The 7,184-nt window shown below is 36.0% G+C and overlaps 1 long non-coding RNA gene across 1 annotated transcript; it reads right to left on the reverse strand.

Moving 5' to 3' along the window:
• Positions 5,836-6,331, reverse strand: LOC109721055. The gene is made up of 2 exons (XR_002219132.1): positions 6,020-6,331; positions 5,836-5,949 (listed from the first exon to the last, which is right to left on the reverse strand). It is a non-coding gene; the product is annotated as an uncharacterized LOC109721055 (long non-coding RNA).

Consider the following 7,184-nt stretch of genomic DNA (forward strand, 5'->3'; position numbering starts at 1 on the left):
GTGGGAAGGGATCGTGCCGGAAACTTGCTGGCACGGTGCATGCCGAACCGTGCCGATGCGTGTCGGTCACAAAAAATATATGTGTGCCGGCATAAAATGGCATGAAATATTTATTTTCTTTAGCAACAAAATATGCTAGTCATTTATTATGTATTTTTATCAAATCTTTTGAATTTTATTAAAAAAATTACTTACTGGTTTAAAGAATAGAGGGTTTTGAGTTGTCACCGGCACGGGTGCTGTATCGTGTCGATATCTTGCTGGCACGATACGGCATGATAGATACGGCTCATGTCGATGGGCATTTAAATCCTTATTTCCGAAGCATAAGGGAATTGGTGCTTCCAATCTTTTGGCCCTTGGATCAACCTCTTTGACCATTTCTGACCTTCGAATTAATATTATAACTCTAGGGGACCACTCAACTTTAGGGGAGACCACAATCATCCCGACCCTACAATCCTTGATCCAAGGGCCAAAAAGTCGGAGGCATCAACTCTCTTATACTTCCGAAAGCATAATAACTCTATACTATATATATATATATATATATATATAGTAGGGTTACTATACTATTATGAATACAAAGACCTTTGTACTCATAAATTGTTTTCAATGATAGAGCTTTCGAATTGCCGGTTCANATATTCAGAGTCCGATACGCGTCGAAAGTCCACTCTACTCCGCGGCCTCTCCGGAAAACCGGAGTTACTATTCACTTAAGTCGAACTTCCGGGTCGCGTAACTTCTCCGTTTTAACTCGTTTTCTCCTGAAATTTGACGAGTACACTTATAATTATATTACACACAAGAACATCGTCAAACAAAAGGGTTCAATCAATAAATGAAAAATCTCAGTTATTACAATTTAGGATTCTAACTATAATTTTATGTTTTAAAATTTTTAAATTTGAAATTTATTATCTGCCCGCTGCATCGCGCAGATTCCTGCACTAGTATATATATATATAATGATTATTGAGAGGGTGGTCCACGGTGGACCTTTCTCTCATGTGGTCTACGAGGCCAAAGTGTCCTCGTAGACCGCGAGCAACCACTATGCTCCCAAGAATTCCAACACCGCGCCATTTTGTTTCCAACGACCTTGAGAGAGATGGACGGGATCCGCCGCGGCGGCCCTCTTGCTCTCGGCGCCGACCAGGGCGGCGGTGGAGGAGGAGGATGACGACATGGACGAGTTCGGCGACGATGCGATCCGCGGCCACGAGTCCACGGCTGTGAATGCAGTTTTTTTGGGCGAATCATTCACGAATCGCGAATAATTATTTTTTGACGAAAAAATATATTTTTTTTAATTTTTTATTTTTAAAATACTAATAAAAATTCGTGAATTATTCGCGAATTAACTAACCTCGACGTGAAACCGGACTAACCAAAAGTCCTCTCGAACCCATTCGAGTTCAAATCGCGATTCCCCTGCCACCCTCACCCCGAATCTTCTTTTTCCTCTCCATATTCTACCTTTCCCCTCTCCCTCTCTCTCTCTCTCTCTCTCTCTCTCTCTCTCTTCCCCATTTTTCTCCTCCCAAACCCTAACCCTAAGACGCGGCGATCTCCGCTGCCACGACGATCTCCGCTGCCACGGCGATCTTCACGGTGTGATCTCCCCGGAGACACTTCGAAACCCTAAGGTCTTGGCCGTTGCGCGATCATGATGGTTGCCGCTGCCGCTGCCACTCTAACACCCTAGTACTTAGGTATCGTGTGATCATCAGGTAAACACTCCCCCAAACCCCCTCTCTTTTCCTTTTTTTTTTAAATTTTTGTTATTACTAGGTATTTTTAAAGAACTGCTTTGCTTCGATTGGTGATTTTGGTTTTATTTTCGTTTCATTTTGTATCGTATTTGTTATCTGTTTAATCTTGGTTGCTATGAAGTCCTTGTTTCCAGGAGTGGCTACGCCATGTTGAGGGTTCTTAAGTCCTAGGTATATAACATTTTATAGTGCAATTTGTTACTTNTCGGTCATTCAAGTTGTCAATTTTGAGAACCTTTTGATTGTAAGTTATATGATGTCCAAAAATTATGAAATTTGATTTTAGAATATTTAAATATTGTAAATTATGTTTAATAGTATGGATCGCCGATTCGAAAGCTCTATCATCAAAAACGACTTACGAATACGAAGGTGATCGTATTCATAATAATATAGTAGCAGGACTATATATATGTAGAGTCCGGCTACTATACTCTTACGAGTACAGATCTTTTTGCACTCATAAGTTTTTGGCCGTTAGATCCACCCTTTTGACCATTTCTACTCGTTAGATCATAATATTCAACCAACCACCAACTCAACCCTAACCGTGGACTACTATCATCCTTACCGCACATCTCTTCATCCAACGGCCAAAAACTTATGAGTACAAAGGGACCTATACTCACAAAAGTATAGTAGCCCTAACATGTATGTATATAAAGTCCGACTCTATACTATTAATAGCACCCAAGCACTTGGTGCTACCCCTTTGACCATTTTCACCCATTAGATCATACTATTCAACCAACCACCCAACCACTATTATCCTAACAGCACATTTATTAATCCAAGGACCGAAAACCTAATATCACCAATGAATTAGTGCTATTAATAGTATAGTAGCCTAGTGCTATATATATAGGGATATTAGGGCTGGATACTCTCAAAAGCACATGAATAGTACATGCTCTCGACTTTCTAACCCTTGGATTTGTAGGATTTATTATTTGGTGGTTGAACTAGCATGAAGCCAAGAGCCTGATAGTCTATAGCATGCACTATTCATGTGCTATTAGAAGCACCCAAGATGGACTCTCTCTCTCTCTCTCTCTCTCTCTCTCTCTCTATATATATATATATAGCAAATGCATATGCAAGTCAGATTCATAATTCATGGTGATATCTATAAGATCGGTGCTCTCCAATTAAGTTTGGCAACGATAAGTAATTTGATAAATCAAAGATGTAATCAAAAGAGGAAATTTCTTGAAAAATTGAAATCTCCAAAAATAACAGCAATCACCTTAAAACAAATGAGATGTATAACAATAATTAACTAGTGCATTATGCATCCACTAGTCTTATAGGAATAAAGAGCAACGTTTTTTCTTAAAAGAACATAATTGCACTATTTGCACATCTTGTAGCGTCAAAAGATTACACAATATACAACTCTTGAAGAAGTTTGAATACTATGAGAGAATAACAGGCCATGATGCTTAGTACACAAATCAACACAACATTTCCAAGTAATTATAAACCCCATGACAGCAAGAATACCTCCATATTCATAAAGCTTCTATTTAACTTTTGACTCCCACAATGCCAGCTCAAAGTCATAAATCAGCTAGCTTAACAATGACAAATACCTGACAACAAAAGATAATTTAACCATTCTCATCATGGGATAGTTTGTAGAATAAGAGATATGTCGAGTTATTTCACCAACACATCTGAAAGTTCATTGAATGAACATGTAATCCACTCAGAAACTAGCAACGACATCAAGTGCTATAATGATGGATCAATAGATGCTANCGGGTGAAGGTATATAAGCCATCAAATAGCATTCAATCCTGTTTTTAATTTAAAATGTGGATAGAATGATAACTGATGGTTTATATCTCCCTCTGTTGTACTACAGAACGGATCCTACTAAATTTTGTTTCATAGGGTGGGTGGTGGTGGGTGATCAAAATAGTTGACAGTGAACAATGGCTTGATGCAATTTCTTCTCATGTGAGTGTCTGACAAGTTTGAAATTGCAATGAAAGTCACTTTCCATTAACCTAACAACTTAAGTAGAAAAAAATTTGATCTAGAGAACCAGCATGCATGCATCCACAGAGGTGACGAGCATTTAAATGGTCGGCAAGCATAGCGTAGCTAGCAACTGCGTCCTAGATAGGCACATTTCAAATTCTTGGGTTGCGTCCAAGCCTTTTTCACGGTTGCTAGAAATAGAAATTTTCACTAGCACTTTATGGTGAAGTTCCAAAACGGATTCTGTGATTACTGCATTTTATTATTGGTGTTTCATGAGTTAGATCAAACTTTGATCTGCATCAACAAGTTTGGATCCTATTTGGATTGGTTTCAATCAAAAGTCCAACCCAAAAATTAAACTCTAATAATTTTTATCGAGTTTAGATCAAATACACTAGTAATATGCAATTCAAACTCAAATTATAACAGGGCACATACATTGAAAGATTTTTACATAAACCCAAAATGATAATATTGAAATATTTATTTAAATGATACAAGAAATATCATATGAATTAGTTAGCACATAGATGAAATTGCATGCTGCAAAAGACAGTCTTCTCTACCACTAAGCTACTAGAAACAACAGGCACCCGGAAAAAAAACAAACAAGGTGCATGTTATATGAATATAAACAACACCGAAAGACCTTTAATTGATATTGTAAATCCACCGATAATTTTAGAAGTCATCAAAAGCCAAATTTAGCTTTTTTTCCTCACTACCAAAATCTTTAAGTTTTCACTGATGTGTTTGACTGACAAGCAGCTTGTGAATGTCAAGAGAAATGATAATTACCACTTTGAGATCATTTATTCTTTCGAGTAGAAAATTAAGATAATTAGATCATGGGAATTTGAAAAGATCTGCAGAGTCAAATTTAATTTATCAAAAGACATACCGAACTTACTAATTGTGGCTAATAGTCACCATTCAGGAAAACCTTTTCTTTTGTACTGCTATTTCTGATTTAGTGCCAATGTAGATAAGCGGCCACATTTAACAGTCAAAGTGTTACCACCATGCCATTAATTTTTCCTTCCAAAAGTTATTCTCATGATAGCATTCTAAAGTCTGATTATTACTTTTGTTTAGTTTAAAGATGTACTCTATTTGCAATTAACTTTATAAAGGTTAAAGGTTATATATGTATGTATATATATATAGAGAGAGAGAGTTCGGCTACTATACTCTTATGAGTACGATCTATTATACTTTTATGAGTACGATTATCCTCGTACTCATAAGTTGTTTTCGATGATAGAGCTTTCGAATCGACGATCCACACCGTTAAACGTTATCTAGAGCAAAGTTTAAAGTGCCGTGGCATGGGGGTGTGCCGCTGTCTGCCTAGCATGGTACGGCACCGGCACGCTTCCGTGCCGACATATGGTACTCTTGTGTGCCGATGGATACGCATGACTTTCTACTGGCACGCTTTGGCACGGACTTATTTCAGTTTTTTTGATTTCAATAAACTCTTATAATATTATTTTGAAAGATTTAATCAATTAATTATGAATATTTGCTATGTATAGCTTACTATACTCATTAATTAACATACTTGTAAGCTTTTTTGTATGTAAAGTACAACTATATCTGATGCAGAATAGAAATTTTTACAGGTTAGAATTTTAAAATGCAAATACATCTTTTTTTTTCTTTTTTCTTTTGACTATATTACAGTATTTCTTTTATAAAATACAAAAAAATAATTTTTAAAATAATTTTTAAAAATTATTTNTGAACATGTAATCCACTCAGAAACTAGCAACGACATCAAGTGCTATAATGATGGATCAATAGATGCTAACCCTAAACCCTAAGCAGCCAAAGAAGACCAGCATCTAAAATAGGAGATATTTTTTCAAACCCTAGAATGACAGGAAAGAACACAAATAAAGCTACATAGTACCATAAATCACCTAATAGGTCATCACCTTTCCAGTTTCCATCAGTGATGGATGGAAAAGATGATCGTAAAACAAGTAAATAACAAAGAGCATTTCACAAGCTTAAAAATGGCTATTTAGTTCCATTCTGAATGATTTAATATGTTCCGAGAATACAATACCTATATCACAGAAACTCTGTGAGCACATATGATTCCTGAGAAAGATACAACTATGACACCCTGTCCTGGAAAACAACTATCACCAACACAGTAGAGACTATCTATAGCCTGCAAGGCCCAAAAAGTCAGTCGAAAGTTTACTGGTATTATCTCTAGCTTAAAAAAAAGAAAATCTCACCGTTGTATTGGAAGGCATCCCCAATAAACCTTTTGGTGTTGTTCGTGGCAAAGGGCCCTAGGTCCCACTATCTCGAGCAAGGAATCTCCTGTGAGTTCTAGGAGTGCCTACCTATTATAAACAGATATATGACTGGGACAAATAGAGGCAGCACTCTAACAATATAAGTTATGACTAGATATAGCATGCACAGAGAAATAATCAGTAGCATCTATTGAAAAATCGGTATAAAATGGACACGTTTGCTGACAACACCACTTTGTTTACAAGCAAATGCTACCTCTTTATTAAGCACTATAGCAAGGTTTAAAGTGCCGTGGCACGGGGGCGTGCCGCTGTCTGCCTGCCACAGTACGGCACCGACACGCTTCCGTGCCGACACATGGTACGCTTGAGTGCCGATAGATACGCACGACCTCTTACCGGCACGCTTTGGCACGGACTTATTTTAATTTTTTTCGTTCCAATAAGCTCTTATAATGTTATTTTGAAAGATTTAATCAAATAATTATAAATATTTGTTATGTATAGCTTACTATACTCATCAATTAATATATTTGTAACCTTTTTTGTATGTAAAGTGCAGTTATACCTGAAGTCCGGCTAGGATACTATCGATAGTACGAAGCATTTTGTGCTATCAAGTTTTCTGCTGTTAGATTTACCTTTTTTATCATTTTCATCCATTTGATTATACTATTCAACTAACCACCTACTCAACCCTAGGGGGGCCACATCATCCTCACCTCACATCTTTTAATCCAAGGATAGAAAACTTAATAGCACCAAGTCATTGGTGCTATTAATAGTATTCCAACCTTGTTCGTTATACCTTATGCAGAATAGAAATTTTTACAGGTTAAAATTTTTAAAATGCAAAGGCATCTTTTTTTTCTTTTTTTTGACCATATTACAGTCTTTCTTTTATAAAATACAAAAAAATAATTTTAAAAATTAATTTAAAAATTATTTGAAAAAAATTATTGTTTTAATTAATTTTTTCAAAAAATAGTAGATCTATTAAAAAAATTAAGCAATAAATTATATGACAAATAAATTAAATTTTAGGTATCAATTGATTTAATTTAGCTTTTAATTTTATCAATATTTTCAATTTTATAGCGCAAAAATAAAATTTTATATGTGATGTGGCACAAAATTTGTA

This window comes from Ananas comosus, linkage group 15, assembly GCF_001540865.1.
Source record: "Ananas comosus cultivar F153 linkage group 15, ASM154086v1, whole genome shotgun sequence".
Taxonomy (NCBI): Eukaryota; Viridiplantae; Streptophyta; class Magnoliopsida; order Poales; family Bromeliaceae; genus Ananas; species Ananas comosus.